The 18,174-nt window shown below is 40.8% G+C and overlaps 1 protein-coding gene across 1 annotated transcript in view; it reads left to right on the top strand.

The window, feature by feature from the left end:
• LOC139445947 (uncharacterized) overlaps positions 1–18,174 on the top strand; it is a 126,945-nt gene that overhangs the window by 107,296 nt on the left and 1,475 nt on the right. The gene's annotated exons all lie outside the window — the stretch shown is intronic.

Genomic DNA, 18,174 nt, shown 5'->3' with positions numbered 1-18,174 from the left:
CTATAGGAGAGAACCACACTAGCTACAAGATGACTGGACCAACCATGCCTTGACAGAGTGTATAGGATACTATAGGAGAGAACCACACTAGCTACAAGATGACTGGACCAACCATGCCTTGTCAGAGTGTATAGGATACTATAGGAGAGAACCACACTAGCTACAAGATGACTGGACCAACCATGCCTTGACAGAGTGTATAGGATACTATAGGAGAGAACCACACTAGCTACAAGATGACTGGACCAACCATGTCTTGTCAGAGTGTATAGGATACTATAGGAGAGAACCACACTAGCTACAAGATGACTGGACTAACCATGCCTTGACAGAGTGTATAGGGTACTATAGGAGAGAACCACACTAGCTACAAGATGACTGGACCAACCATGCCTTGACATGGTGTATAGGATACTATAGGAGAGAACCACACTAGCTACAAGATGACTGGACCAACCATGCCTTGACAGAGTGTATAGGATACTATAGGAGAGAACCACACTAGCTACAAGATGACTGGACCAACCATGCCTTGACAGGGTGTATAGGGATACTATAGGCGAGAACCACACTAGCTACAAGATGACTGGACCAACCATGCCTTGACAGAGTGTATAGGATACTATAGGAGAGAACCACACTAGCTACAAGATGACTGGACCAACCATGCCTTGTCAGAGTGTATAGGATACTATAGGCGAGAACCACACTAGCTACAAGATGACTGGACCAACCACGCCTTGACAGAGTGTATAGGGATACTATAGGAGAGAACCACACTAGCTACAAGATGACTGGACCAACCATGCCTTGACAGAGTGTATAGGATACTATAGGCGAGAACCACACTAGCTACAAGATGACTGGACCAACCATGCCTTGACAGAGTGTATAGGATACTATAGGAGAGAACCACACTAGCTACAAGATGACTGGACCAACCATGCCTTGTCAGAGTGTATAGGATACTATAGGCGAGAACCACACTAGCTACAAGAAGACTGGACCAACCACGCCTTGACAGAGTGTATAGGGATACTATAGGAGAGAACCACACTAGCTACAAGATGACTGGACCAACCATGCCTTGACAGAGTGTATAGGATACTATAGGAGAGAACCACACTAGCTACAAGATGACTGGACCAACCACGTCTTGAGAGAGTGTATAGGGATACTATAGGCGAGAACCACACTAGCTACAAGATGACTGGACCAACCACGTCTTGACAGAGTGTATAGGATACTATAGGAGAGAACCACACTAGCTACAAGATGACTGGACCAACCATGCCTTGACAGAGTGTATAGGATACTATAGGCGAGAACCACACTAGCTACAAGATGACTGGACCAACCATGCCTTGTCAGAGTGTATAGGATACTATAGGAGAGAACCACACTAGCTACAAGATGACTGGACTAACCATGCCTTGACAGAGTGTATAGGGTACTATAGGAGAGAACCACACTAGCTACAAGATGACTGGACCAACCATGCCTTGACATGGTGTATAGGATACTATAGGAGAGAACCACACTAGCTACAAGATGACTGGACCAACCATGCCTTGACAGAGTGTATAGGATACTATAGGAGAGAACCACACTAGCTACAAGATGACTGGACCAACCATGCCTTGACAGGGTGTATAGGGATACTATAGGCGAGAACCACACTAGCTACAAGATGACTGGACCAACCATGCCTTGACAGAGTGTATAGGATACTATAGGAGAGAACCACACTAGCTACAAGATGACTGGACCAACCATGCCTTGACAGAGTGTATAGGATACTATAGGAGAGAACCACACTAGCTACAAGATGACTGGACCAACCATGCCTTGACAGAGTGTATAGGATACTATAGGAGAGAACCACACTAGCTACAAGATGACTGGACCAACCATGCCTTGTCAGAGTGTATAGGATACTATAGGCGAGAACCACACTAGCTACAAGAAGACTGGACCAACCACGCCTTGACAGAGTGTATAGGGATACTATAGGAGAGAACCACACTAGCTACAAGATGACTGGACCAACCATGCCTTGACAGAGTGTATAGGATACTATAGGAGAGAACCACACTAGCTACAAGATGACTGGACCAACCACGTCTTGAGAGAGTGTATAGGGATACTATAGGCGAGAACCACACTAGCTACAAGATGACTGGACCAACCACGTCTTGACAGAGTGTATAGGATACTATAGGAGAGAACCACACTAGCTACAAGATGACTGGACCAACCATGCCTTGACAGAGTGTATAGGATACTATAGGCGAGAACCACACTAGCTACAAGATGACTGGACCAACCATGCCTTGTCAGAGTGTATAGGATACTATAGGAGAGAACCACACTAGCTACAAGATGACTGGACCAACCACGCCTTGACAGAGTGTATAGGATACTATAGGAGAGAACCACACTAGCTACAAGATGACTGGACCAACCATGCCTTGACAGAGTGTATAGGATACTATAGGAGAGAACCACACTAGCTACAAGATGACTGGACCAACCATGCCTTGACAGAGTGTATAGGATACTATAGGAGAGAACCACACTAGCTACAAGATGACTGGACCAACCACGCCTTGACAGAGTGTATAGGATACTATAGGAGAGAACCACACTAGCTACAAGATGACTGGACCAACCACGCCTTGACAGAGTGTATAGGATACTATAGGAGAGAACCACACTAGCTACAAGATGACTGGACCAACCATGCCTTGACAGGGTGTATAGGATACTATAGGAGAGAACCACACTAACTACAAGATGACTGGACCAACCATGCCTTGACAGAGTGTATAGGATACTATAGGCGAGAACCACACTAGCTACAAGATGACTGGACCAACCATGTCTTGACAGAGTGTATAGGATACTATAGGCGAGAACCACACTAGCTACAAGATGACTGGACCAACCACGCCTTGACAGAGTGTATAGGATACTATAGGAGAGAACCACACTAGCTACAAGATGACTGGACCAACCATGCCTTGTCAGAGTGTATAGGGTACTATAGGAGAGAACCACACTAGCTACAAGATGACTGGACCAACCACGCCTTGACAGAGTGTATAGGATACTATAGGCGAGAACCACACTAGCTACAAGATGACTGGACCAACCACGCCTTGACAGAGTGTATAGGATACTATAGGAGAGAACCACACTAGCTACAAGATGACTGGACCAACCATGCCTTGTCAGAGTGTATAGGGTACTATAGGAGAGAACCACACTAGCTACAAGATGACTGGACCAACCATGCCTTGACAGAGTGTATAGGATACTATAGGAGAGAACCACACTAGCTACAAGATGACTGGACCAACCATGCCTTGACAGAGTGTATAGGATACTATAGGAGAGAACCACACTAGCTACAAGATGACTGGACCAACCATGTCTTGACAGAGTGTATAGGATACTATAGGAGAGAACCACACTAGCTACAAGATGACTGGACCAACCATGCCTTGACAGGGTGTATAGGATACTATAGGAGAGAACCACACTAGCTACAAGATGACTGGACCAACCATGCCTTGACAGAGTGTATAGGATACTATAGGAGAGAACCACACTAGCTACAAGATGACTGGACCAACCATGTCTTGACAGAGTGTATAGGATACTATAGGAGAGAACCACACTAGCTACAAGATGACTGGACCAACCATGTCTTGACAGAGTGTATAGGATACTATAGGAGAGAACCACACTAGCTACAAGATGACTGGACCAACCATGTCTTGACAGAGTGTATAGGATACTATAGGAGAGAACCATACTAGCTACAAGATGACTGGACCAACCATGCCTTGACAGAGTGTATAGGATACTATAGGAGAGAACCACACTAGCTACAAGATGACTGGACCAACCACGTCTTGACAGAGTGTATAGGATACTATTGGAGAGAACCATACTAGCTACAAGATTTGGGCGTTCAATACAGCGCATCTATTCTCAAGACCACATCCTAGTTGCCGCTGTGAGAACACATTGTGAAACACACTTAATGTGAAATCATTATGACTGCATACAAATCTGTTCAGGAAGCCATGGCACCGTGACATTTGGAAATGCACTGAAATGCAATAAATTCAGCAATTCAATATTTCTCATCATTCTAAGAAATGGTTTACAGTATATTGGGTAAGATAATATATATCAGTCTTTTGCCTTAAAGTTTTAGTAATGACTTTTACATTTTTCATAAAAACATCTTGGGTTGCTGTGACCTTATGGGATATTGTCTCCAGTTTCTAATGCTGCACATTAAAATCCAATATGGCAAATTAAATTTCCAGCTGCTTTGATTTCAAACAGTGGAAAGTAATTGATGCATGTAGCAGCCTATTAAAATTGTATTATATATTGCAGAAAGTTGAATGATGAAGACTGTTATATCCCATAAAATATTAGTTATTATAGCTAAAATGGATAGAATTATCATTAAACCGCCCGCAAGTTATCAGAAATGAGCGGGCCACTGTAACTTGATAATGCCCTTATATTGCTTGACGACGGGCTATTATCACGCCCGTTGTTAGGTGACGTCATAGGATAGGGATAGGTGACGTCATGTTGAATAGTGATGTCATCTGGTTTGTTCTTTGACGTTTCCATATTTGTAAAAGTGGGTCAGTGGCATTCGTGTTGATTGCAGTAAATTTTTCAAAACCGATATTGTTTCTTTTTATTTCATAACAAATTCCATCCATTTTAGCTATAATAACGGTAACGCTATTTTTCAAGGCATTATCATTTGCAGAAGCCCTCCTCGGGCCGTTAAAAGAAGACCTCGGGCTTCTGCAAATGATAATGCCCTGAAAAATAGCGTTACCCTTATATCATCACTAGGGCTGCAATGAATACACTATGAGGCAAGTATCATGAATATAGTGCATGAATGCGAACATAAATTCACGAATACAATAACAAGTCAGCAGTTGATGTATTATTTGTTATATTCACTGAAACAATAACAACATAAATTAATAAACACGGTTTGTTAATTATTAATATATTATACATTTATATACTTCACCTATCCAGGTACTAGTATCTGCTCAAATGCTGCAATGACCAGTGACCACAATACTTACTGTAAAATTAAATATCATAAGTGTCGTCTTTGAAGAAATCTATGCATATCATATGTTCTTATGGATATTTTTAGGTACAGGGTATGTAAACGCCCATGTTTGCATATTCATAAATATTTGATTCTAGTGGCCACAAACAAAAATTCAATTCATGAATGGATACGGTTCGATTCACCGAATACGCGAGTGAATTGAAACAGCCCTCATTAACACTATGAGGTAGGGCTGGGGCGGGTAACTCGGGTACTCAGGGTCGGGTGGGTACTGAGTAGGACCTGGGTACCCACAGGACTACCCGGACCCATGGTTAGTCACGGTATATATCGTTTAATGACAAAACTTATCTAAAACTCAGTGGTCACACTACAAGTCACTAATGTTCCCATTTCTTTCTGACTATGCACCCATTCCTTCTGACTTTTATATGTTAAAAAAAAAAGAGGATAAAACTTCATGCAGTAAACTACAGTGTATGCATGACCAGTTCGTTTTATACGTGTATCTAAATAGCCAGGGCTACAGTCAAACTTTCCCCAATCGGACAGTTTGTACCTATCTCTTGAGACCTACAGCGGGTACCCGGGTAGGGTCGGGTAATAACGGGGTGTGTACCCGGGTAGTAAATTTTGACTCGTCCCAGCCCTACTATGAGTTCTCAACATGTACAATTAACATATCTAAGATGGGACTCAATCCCACTGTGGTCTTTGAACTCCCATGTTGGTAATTTAGATAATAATTTTTTATTTTTGTTTGTTTGTTGTTTAACCGCCTCACTCAGCAATATTCCAGCTATATGATAGCCGTCTGTAAATAATCGAGTCTGGACCAGATGATCCGGTGATTGACATCATGAGCATCGATCTACACATGACATGAGATAGTAAATGAAAGAAATGAGTTTAGACAGTGTAGATTTATTATGGGTTGTCCGTGAATATTTGAGCAGGTTTTGGAGATTGTGGATGAATAGCATTTGTATTGTGCTGCCAGACCAGAGAACACAATCATTTTGAACCCAGGACCAGCAGATCCTTACACATCTAAGGGACTTAACTCTGCAGACCAAGAGAGAAATATATGCAACTACAATACCACTGATGAATAATGCTTCAACAGTTATAGCACCAGGTGAAATGTTGGTGAAGTGATTTTTTTTTATTACCAGGTGTCAGTGAGTTTGTGTTGGCGTGTGCGCGTCTGTGTGTTAGCGTGCATGCATGCGTGTACATGCATGTTCTGGTATTACCAACGGGGTCACATGTAAATATTGGATCATGCAAAATTTTACAGCCAGGTCTATCATTAAATATTTTTCCAGCATCTGTTGTGTATAGATCAAATACTGCATGGCATCTCCCCAACACAAAACAGTACATAATAACATCATATTGGCATTACTCTAGCCATATCATAGAGCGGGGACACTGAAAAGTGGATTCACACTTTGCACCATTTCAACCACCACTACCCCAGATCTTTCAGGGTCATATAGTCATGACAGTAGTGCTCACTTCTCAATGCGACCCGTGAAGAATAGGTCTTCAGCAACCCATACTTGCCATGAAAAAGGCGACTATGCTTGTCGTTAAAGGCGATTGGGATCGGGTGGTCAGGCTCGCTGACCTGGTTGTTACATGTCATCGATCCCAATTGCGTGGATCGATGCTCATGATGTCAATCACTGGATTGTCTGGTCCAGACTCGATTATTTTACAGATCGCCGTCATATAGCTGGAATATTGCTGAGTGCTGCGTTAAACAACAAACAAACAAACACTTCTCAGTGCAGTGACCGCCTCTGTGGTCAAGTGGAGAGAGCATCTGTCCAATTAGCGGGAGGTCAGTAGTTCAATCCCTGGCCATATCATACCAGAGACATTATAAGATGGTACTTGTTGTTAACATCTTCTTGTTGTTAGACCTGTGAAGATCCGGGGTAGAATAGATCTTCAGCAACCCATGCTTGCCGTAAAACGTGACAAGGCAACTAACAGGATCGGGTGGTCAGACTCGCTGACTTGGTTAATGCATGTCATCGATCCCACATTGCGAGGATCGATGCGCATGATATCAATCACTGGATTGTCTGGTCCAGACACGATTTTTTACAGGCTGGAATATTGCTGAGTGCGGTGTTAAACAACAAACCAACCAACATGTTGTTACCCTGCTTGGAACTAGGCATTATGGACCTAAAACTAGGACTGGTCGGCTCGGAGTCATAATGTGGGACTAATACAGGCAGCCATACGCTCAAGTGCATACATGTCGCTTCGGAAGTGAAATAACCCTGAAAAGCATCACTCATTCGTTATTGAGAGTAGTTCTACCCCAATTTTAGCAATCACAAATATCCTGGCAGGGGACACCTGAAACTGTTTCACACATTGTATCCATGTGGGGTATTGAACCCAAGTCCTCAGCATCACAAACCACTGCTTCATCCACTGGACCACCCAACCCCTCAATTTCTTACGTGAGATATTTATAGTTTCTCTAGATTGTATCATGATACACATCGTTCCACATTCATCTTTTTTGTATCTCCATCCTTGCTGATAAAATCAGAACTGCCATCCTCAGAATGCTCCAAAATATTCTTCTTTAAAAAGAAACACCACAGTTACTCTTACACTGACAAGATGAACAAAATCATTAACCAAAATGTTGCAGACTACCGTTGTAAAAATAACCGGATTTATTCCTGAGAAGAAATATGCCAATAAACCCATGACAAGGAAATTGCTTCACTGCCAGCTGAAGTATTCAACTGACCGAGAAAGCCTTTCCCTGTCACCTGCCTATCAGTCGGACACATAGTCTTTGCTCAGCTTCAGATGTTCTTTGAAAGTCCAATGATTCTGTCATCTTACTGGTAATGCTTTAAAACGTAACAATTCATTTGTACTTAATTGGTCACAAGAAGGGTTACATTGCCTTCATTTGCTTCGATGCTGGCATCAACTGCTTCATTGATTCGTGCTGGGAAAGAAATATGTACGATTTTTAGTTTGTAAAAATGGCTTTATTAAATCTTGTCGTCAGAGAAATTGAACATTCTGTGTTTTATCAAGAGTCTGATTTCACCAAAATCAATATATGGTTTATAACCATGAGCAGAAATTCAATTTTAGAGTGGAATTTGATACAGAACTTCAATCCTAGAATGAATGAAAATTATATGAATCTGGATTTTCCCTTTATAGAATATAATTCGACTTGTAGGACTTTATGTTATCGAATATGGCACACACAGCAGACAGCGTCAACTAAAATGACTTATTTTCACACAAAATGGTATTTATTTTGGGGAATTCACCAAGCGGACCGCTCGATGTGGATGTTTTTAACCAAATGGGCCAAGTTTGTGTGACTGCAGTCTGTATATTGAGTTATTCATGGTCTGCCTCTGTCTGTGAAGATGATTTGATGGCTAGTATTATGCCAGGAATCAATTGTCTCAACAAGCCCCGTTACACAAGACGATGTTATGACATAGTTCTATGACCGTAATATCTCCCTTCCTTTTAACATAGACTTAAGGTGATAGGCGATATGAACCCCGTTACACAAGACGATGTTATGACATAGATCTATGACAGTAATATCTCCCTTCTTTTTAACATAGACTTAAGGTGATAGGCGATATGAACCCCGTTACACAAGACGATGTTATGACATAGTTCTTTGACAGTAATATCTCCCTTCCTTTTAAAATAGACTTAAGGTGATAGGCGATATGAACCCCGTTAAACAAGACGATGTTATGACATAGGTGTATGACAGTAATATCTTCCATCCTTTAAACATAGACTTACGGTGATAGGCGATACGTTTATTAAAAGTATTACTGCTCTTTGGACCCTAAAAAAATAAAAAGTGGAATAAAATCAAATCCAAAGAGCACATTTTCTTTTTTAATGCCTACTGGTAATGAATGACATGACAAAACAATTTATCTAATAAGACTTAAGACCAGCTTCATAAACACTGTACAATCATAATCTAATGATGAGGGAGTGAGTATGTTTTATGCTGCTTTTAGCAATATTTCATAAAATATCAAGGTCGGGACACCAAAAATCGGCTTCACATATTGTTCCAATGTGAGGAATTAAAGCCTGATCTTCGGCAAGATGAGCAAGTTCTTTATCTACTAAGCTATTCCACGACCTTCGTAATTGAATAAGTTCTTGAAGAACAAGAATAAAATCTTAATTGTTTCAATTTTTTTTATATTTCCTACCAGGCATTTTAACCAAATTATCCAAGAAACAAAAATTGAATAAAACTGTCTTCAGCTAGTTTTGTAGAGCTGGTGTCAAAAAGCACATTGTTTGGTGAAATTGATTTTAAAAATCAATTACCTAAGAAACAAATTATGAACCAAGGTTTTTCAAGTTGCTGATAATGAATTATCTATAGACAAACTAAAAACTATATATATATACTGGCCTCAAAGTTTAATTTTTTACCAAGTAGCCATATGGCTACAAGTATATTTTTCCAGGTAGCCAGTGGCAAAATAAAAAAGTCAAGCCAATATTGTAGGTAGCCTTTGAAATTATCTTTTTTCAAATAACTATTTTAACATGTACAAGTCATAGCACAAGTCTTGGAATTGTATATTAGTTCAAACTGAACTTGATTTTTGTTACTTGTGACTCGAACAATGATGCAATTATGTTACAAGATTATATGGGTATATCCTTGCTAATCCAATGAGCATTGTCAACTGAAATAAAATACCAATGACATTAATATTTCTGTATTTGGGTCCATTGTCGTCTCTGCTTTAGGAGGAATTATTTGCAAGTACAATTAATAACAGGGTCTTCCAACATCAACTGTAATTTACTTTTCTGTCTACATATGTGTGGCAATAGAATTTAGTTGCCACAAGATGTTTTTTCAAGGTAGTCATTTGGCTACTTCTGAATTTTAGACGGTAGACAAATTAAAACTTTGAGGCCTGATATATATGTAAATTATAGGGCTGAGACGGGTCCAAATTTACTACCCTTATTACCCGACCCTACCAGGGTACCCACTGTGGGTCTTAAGAGATAGGTACAAAATGTCTGATTGGAAATTTCTTTACCATAGCCGTGGCAAAATGTATTTACAAATATATTACGATACAAATATTAAACGATCTGGTCATGCATACACTGAAGTTGACTGAAGTATTATCTTTATTCAACCATATGAAAAGTCAGAAGGAATGGGTTCTTAGTCAGAAAGAAAAGCGACAATTTGTGACTTGTAGTGTAACCATAGAGTTCCAGATATTTTTTGTCATTAAACAATATATCACATGACTAACCACAGGTCTGGGTAGTCCTGTGGGTACCCGGGTCCTACTCAGTACCCACCCGACCCGGGTACCTGAGTTACCTGTCCCAGCCCTAATGGATAGTTACACCAGAAGACACTTTCTAGCATATCTTTCAACAGATATATGTGATAGAAAATATGATAACAAAAGTTTTCTGGTAGTACTCATCTTGGGTCTTGTTGAAAGGTTGTGTTTGTTACGGAGACATCGGGTCCAATGGCATTAGTTAGATTCAGATTGTAACATGTGGGATTCTGGGTAAGAATATTTTGTTATTTTGTTTGTTTGTTGTTTAACGCAGCATTCAGCAATATCCCAGCTAGACCAGACAATCCAGTGACTGACATCATGAACATCGATCCACACAATTGGGATCGATGACATGCATCAACCAAGTCAGCGAGCCTGAACACCCGATCCCTTTAGTTGCCTCTTACGACAAGCAGAGTCGCTTTTGACGAAAAGCATGGGTTGCTGAAGACCTATGCTACCCGTATCTTCACAGGTCGGATAAGAATATAGTTCTCCAGGAACCTATGCTTGTCATAATAGGCATCAAAATGGATCAGGTTCGGTGATCTTGTGATCTGGTTGTTTGGGGTCATCGTATCCCAATACCTTGATCCATGGTCATGATATCAATCTCTGGATTGTCTGGTCCAGACTCAATTATTTACAGAATGGAATATTGCTGTGTTGCTTTAAAAACATAAGATTCATTTTGACATTTTGTCAGTTAGTTACATTTCACCATTGTTGCAAACAAAATGACCACATTATGATGTATATGTGTCCACTTGATGCTTGATTACCCAACACATAGCTGATTGGTTGGTATTTTTGAAACTGGGTAATTTGTTGTATATTGATGAGGCCTTCGGTCGACAAGAGCGTTTAGCTCTTGAAATCCCATGCATGCTAATAAGTCATGTTGTACCTCATATTGACTCCTGAGAGTTTCTGGGGCTTCGGTCCTGTCCCACACTGAAGCACATGTGGTGTCTCCTTGGACGAGTGCCGTCTCCGTGGTCTAGTGGTTGAGCGTCCGCCCTGAGAGCTGAGGGTCCGGGGTTCGATCACCGACCGCGTCATACCAAAAGACATTAAAAGATGGTACTTGTTGTTACCCTGTCTGAAATGGGATTAAGGGGCTAAAACAAGGACTGGTCGGCTTGGTGTCAGTATACTGTGTCTGAGTGGGGTATTCATGTTAAACTGTGGCATAGTATCTCAGTGTGTGCTAGCACTAAAGATCGACATTAGTCTGGACTTATACAAGCAGACACACACACACACACACACACACACACACACACACACACACACACACACACACACACACACTCAATCACTCACACGGGCATGCATTTAATGGGAAATAATTTTGAACGCTATGATAAACCCCATTTCACCTCACCTCACCTCACCTCACCTTAGGCAAGTGACTTTGTTCGAAATATTCCTCTGTTCACCCAGCGCTGAACAGGTACTTGGTTGGATGAGATGGTAATGTGACTGTTAACCCACTAGTTCTTCACAGGCCGCTTGGGTTGTATACTCCCCAGGAAGCTGAGAATGAAAATCGAGTGCACACTGATCCATTGACCTGGGTAATAATAATGCAAGGAACCTGTGAGGAGGCTAGCTGGAACTAGGCACCATGTAAATTAATTATTGTTGTTGTTGTTTTGAATGGATATTGCAGTTGCTATACAAATGACCATAAACAGAATATTGAGGTTACTTTGTTCAAGTAATTTCAGACCTAAAAATTTTTTTAAACAGTGACAATACTCAAGTTTAAATTGGTAAAGATTGTAATATTGTAGATTGAATTAAACATATTTACATTAGGTTATTAACCCAATTTTTAACAAGAATTTGCTTTTTTCTTGCATAAAATTACAGCATGATGACATCATCCTACCTGATTCCTTATTGTTGGAATATTTTAAGAAGCTTAAGTGACAGTGAGACTTTGTAATCACAGTAATGAGTGAGTGAGGTGGGTTTAACGGTGCCCTAAACAGTATTCCAGTTATATTGGGGCGTGTCAGCTTAATGTGGGAGGAAAGCCCGAAGTGTAGCAGGTCTTTGACGTTTACCCCTTTGGTGAAACCCACGAGCACGGGTATGGTGCTGACAAACTTAGAACCATAATAAGGGTGGACTGGGATTTGAATCCACAATGATAGGTTTCTTGCATGGTTAAGGGACTCAGCTCTGCACAGTGAATTGCGGTGCCTTAAACGACTGGGCCACCTGTGCCCCGTCATAACAGTAAAGAGTGATTGTGTATGCTTCACACGCAAAAGGAAGTTTAGATACTTCGCTGCCCACTCAATCTCATTGTCAGCTTTTAATTAGCGGATATATACGTCTAGTGAAGCTACACTGGATCACCTTGTAATTGACCAGCACCTGCGTCCATCTTGAGGATGTGTGGTCATTCTGGTGCTAATCTTCGGGTCAATAGACCATAGCTTGCTAGGCTGGGACAGACTGAAACGAGTCAGCTATCTTAGCGCTAATGCTGAGAGGAAATGATTTAAGAGTTATTGTAAAAATTAATTGAGGTTTATGGTGTTAGAGAAGGAAATGAGGTTATATCGAGAGGTGTTGGGTTATGTTTTAGATGCTTAGAGGATAAATTCGGACGTAGTGTACATTGTTAGCGGAGGTCAGAGATTATATAATTAGGTAGGTTTTGTAACTTATGAAACAGACTATGGGGAGGAAGATTTCAATCTCATTAAAATCAGATCTTAGTTCTTGCTACCGCCAAACAAAGATCTGAGGACATCCCATTAGGGGTCATGTCAGAATGACCTTTCATCCGACCAATCAGAGCGACACTTACCAGATCATGAAAGTGACAGTCAGAATGTGAATTCTAAAAATGCAACCACGAAAACTTTAACACGGGTATTCCAAACGATAGTTACGGGTTTAACGACTGAATCCATACAATGTAGACCATCTATTAGCCATTCCAGAATGTTCTTTTGTTCAGGTTTCAAATTTGTAATTGAGAATTTATCAAAATATGTTTTGAAGTGTAGTGGCCAAATTGAAATTAGTGCCGTAAAGCCCTAGAAAGCTGCCATCTGATTGGCTAATGTTGACTTCTTGTCAGTCCTTGTCTTCAGTCAAAGTTCGCGCAAGGTCGGTCTGACGTGACCCGTAATGGGATGTCCTCAGATCTTTGTCTAGCGGTAGCGAGAACTAAGATCGGATTTTAATGAGATTGAGGAGGAATGTAGTTTCTCGTTACTTTGTGATGCATGTGGCAACCTTTGACAAAATTATATTCCAGAATAGTTTCATGCCCATCCCACTTTACTAAATCGTTAATTAGAAATACAGCATTCAGTGTTTGTACGTTATTCAATAAATCGCTGTTTGACCTACTATCTTCTGTATTCCACCACATGAGGTCACAGATCATGGCATCACACAATATGGGATCACACCGTATGGGTTCCAAATAAGCGCCTGTCTGTAGGCCTGTGGCAGGGGTATCTCGTGTCATGCCCTTTTCAAATTTGTATGGGTCTTTATGGCCTGCAGTAAATTCATTTGTCAACATAAGCTGCAGTATTTTAAATGAGGGTCTGAAGGGTTTAGTCAGGGCCAGCAGCTTCTATAGTTTGTGGGTCTTGATGGCAGCCTGGCAATTTATTTCATTTCAGACACTGTATGGGATCAGAATACATGTATAAAGGATCACACTATATAGGATCACACTATATAGGATCACACTATAGGATCACACTATATAGGATCACACAATGTGGGATCACACTATATAGGATCACACACTATAGGATCACACTATACAGGATCACACTATATAGGATCACACAATAGGATCACACTATATAGGATCACACTATAGGATCACACTATATGGGATCACACTATACAGGATCACTCTATAGGATCACACTATAGGATCACACTATATAGGATCACACTATATAAGATCACACTATATAGGATCACACTATATAGGATCACACTATATAGGATCTCACAATATGGGATCACATTATGTAGGATCACACTATAGGATCACACTATATAGGATCACACTATAGGATCACACTATACAGGATCACACTATAGGATCACACTATACAGGATCACACTATATGGGATCACACTATATAGGATCACACAATATGGGATTACACTATACAGGATCACTCTTATATAAGATCACACTATATAGGATTACACTATAGGATCATACTATATAGGATCACACTATATAGGATCACACTATACAGGATCACACTATACAGGATCACACTATAGGATCACACAATATCAGGTCACACAATATTGGATCACACAATATTGGATCACAATACGAGGTTAAACAAAATGAGATCTGAAGAATATGGTATATTATCACACACAATGCTATCTCATTGTCCTATGAATGAAGGCAGTTACCGTACCCCGTTCCACAAAGAGATCTTAGCGCTAAGATAATCGTAACTTTGATACTTTAACATACACTTTCGACAGTCATAGTGCTAAGATCGCTTTGTGAAACTAGACCCAGTCCCTTGTCCGATCACAGTGCTGGGAATCTTATTGATAAATATAACCATGCGGAGGAGAGTATTAGAATCAGATTTGATTAACAAGAGATTTATTTAGTCCATCAGTTGGCAGGCAAAAGTATTAGCTTCCTCTGATAGTCCTGCTACAATCTGGAAGAATTTTTGCTTTCAGTTTCTGTGGCAAGTTGCTGAAGGATTAAAATAATTCAACCAGTTATTTGTGGTAGAATTTGCAAAAAAACTGAATTATTTTTTTTCAATCAAGATAAGATGTGCTGTGGGACTTGTGTAATTAAGTTGTTTTTTGTGTTCTTTAATTTTGCAGCTGCGTTTCACTGATTAATGAAAATTGATTTCTAGTTTTTGTAAATCTTTATTAGCATAAGATTTCCTGAATGCCATTCAGCTTTGCAAAGGATATTGGATGAAAAAGAGAGAATTTAGAGTAAGATGCGTTGATTTCATAAAAGGGCCATGATCGTCGAGGTTCTTGCTGAGGAGAATCTCCTGACTTTAATTGCTGAAGTTTTGAATGTAGTGCAGAATTACAGGATGGAGGTTGAGGCCGAGCGGTCCAAGTTGTGCCTGGAGACTGTCAAAATGGGTTCGAATCCCAGAATTGGTTTGGTGTTGATTCTTGGTTTGTCAGCACTGTACAGTGGGAATGGGTGTCACCAAAGTTGTAAACATCCAGGGCCCACGTGCACAAAGTAATCTTAGCACAACGACTATTGTAAGCCTATGTTAAAGTATGGGAGTTATGATCATCTTAGCGCTAAGATTGCTTTGTACAAGTGGGCCCTGAACCTGGTTCACTTTGTTCTTCCCTTCCACATCAAGCTAGGGGGCACGGGTGGCCCAGTCGTCTAAGGCGCCGCGATTCGTTGTGCAGAGTTGCGTCCCTTGGGCACGCCAGAAACCTAGGATTGTGAGTTCGAATTCCCGTTCGCCCCGATTATGTTTCTAGGTTTGTCAGCACCATACCCGTGCTTGTGGGTTTCACCAAAGTGGTAAACGTCGGAGACCTGCATCACAGGCTTTCCTCCCACATTAAGTTGACACGCCGCGATATAACTGGAATACTGTTAAAAGCGGCGTCAAACCCAACTCACTCACTCACTCACACCAGATCAAGCTAACATGTGCTGATGGAACTGAAATACTGTCCACAGAGATGTTAAACCCACTCACTCACTCACTCACTCACTCACTCACTCACTCACTCCACATAATTCTTCACTCGACTTCCTCTCAGAGGACAAGAGGGTAGTCCAGTGGGCCCAGGGTTTGATCATTTACATAAAAGTCATTGGTTTGATTCCCTACATGGGTATGTTGTGCCCTAGGCTGTAGCATAGCTACAAAAGAGGTGTAAACCTAGCATTCACCAAGTTTTCACCAAGAAATAAATTGCAAGTGTTTCCCTGGCATTTTATTGGCTAACCTAGTAGGGCTGGGACAGGTAACTCGGGTACCTGGGTCGGGTGGGTACTGAGTGGGACCCAGGTACCCACAGGTTTACCCAGACCTGTGGTAAGTCACATGATATATTATTTAATGACAAAAATTATCTGGAACTCTATGGTTACACTACAAGTCACTAATGTTCTGACTATGCACCCATTCCTTCAGATTTTTCATATGGTTTAATAAAGATAATACTTCAGTCAACTTCAGTGTATGCAAGATGAGATCGTTTAATACATGTATCTAAACACATTTTGCAAATGCTGTGGTAAAAAAATTCCCAATTGAACATTTTGTATCTCTTGAGACCTGCAGTGGGTAGGGTCGGGTAATAGGGGGGTGGGTACCCGGGTAGGGTCGGGTAATAGGGGGGTAGGGTCGGGTAGTAGGGGGGTGGGTACCCGGGTAGGGTCGGGTAATAGGAGGGTGGGTACCTGGGTAGGGTCGGGTAATAGTGGGGTGGGTACCCTGGTAGGGTCGGGTAATAGGGGGGTGGGTACCCGGGTAGGGTCGGGTAATAGGGGGGTGGGTACCCGGGTAGGGTCGGGTAATAAGGGGGGGGGGGAACAGGGGGCCGGGTACTTACGTAGTAAATTTGGACTCGTCCCAGCCCTATAACCTAGCAATTTTTCTTTGCTTTTATGTTTCCATACCACTGTTTCCTGATTAGTGGTTGTCTAACCGTCCGATCCCGTTAGTCACCTCTTGCAACTAGCATAGTTGCCTTTTACTTTTACATTTTTCTAAATGTCCTTAATCTCGTCACAATTGGTACTTATGAAAAATTTGATAAAACATTGATAAAATCATTAACCTTTCTAGAATAACCTAATGCCATTTTTATCTAGCAGTTAGAAACATTAATATGTACATGATTACTGTAAATCTGGAAATTAATGCGTCTCCAAATTAATACGACTGCTGACACCATAACTAAAAATGTGACTCAATATCAATGTGACCCCCCCACCCCTTATTCTAATCCAATCAAACAGCCAGTAGAACCGCTTAACAAACTTGACACAAGTGGGTAGAACTCTTGACCCCAGCAGTGATAACTCACCGGATGCATAGTGTGTAATTCCTATTGTTTGAATGACATTGTTATATACTTGTTACAACTGCTGCTCAAGAAACCATGTTTGTGTTTAAAATCAAGTTGGTATTTCCGCTATCCAAAGTGTGCAATCTTATTGTTAATACTCATTTGGAGACATAAATGTGAAGTTAATTAATGTGAGCAAAGACCACTCGCATTTTTTACATTTAATTTACGCTTGCTAATTTCAAGATTTGCAGTACTTAGTCATTTAGTTTTGTTCGCTTTTTCTCTCTCTCTCTCTTTTAATAAAATACACAATCTCATGCAAATAAGATCTTAGTTCTTGCTACCACTAAACAAACATCTGAGAACATCCCAGTACAGGTCATATCAGAATGACCATTCATGAACTTTGACCAAATAAATGACTAACAAGAAGTCGACATTGGCCAATCAGAAACAGCTTTCTGGGGCAACACAGCACTGGCGACATCCATTTCAGAATACACTTTGAAAAATATTTTGAGAAAGCTCTCTATTTAAAATTTGAAACCGGACAAATCAACATGCTGGAATGACTATCAGATGGCTGAGGTTGTATTGCAGTAC

The sequence above is a fragment of the Haliotis cracherodii genome, unplaced genomic scaffold (genome assembly GCF_022045235.1).
Source record: "Haliotis cracherodii isolate W230 unplaced genomic scaffold, xgHalCrac1.p SCAF_6, whole genome shotgun sequence".
Taxonomy (NCBI): Eukaryota; Metazoa; Mollusca; class Gastropoda; order Lepetellida; family Haliotidae; genus Haliotis; species Haliotis cracherodii.
Note: the sequence above shows the minus strand (reverse complement) of the source record. Positions and strands in the feature narration are given on the sequence as shown.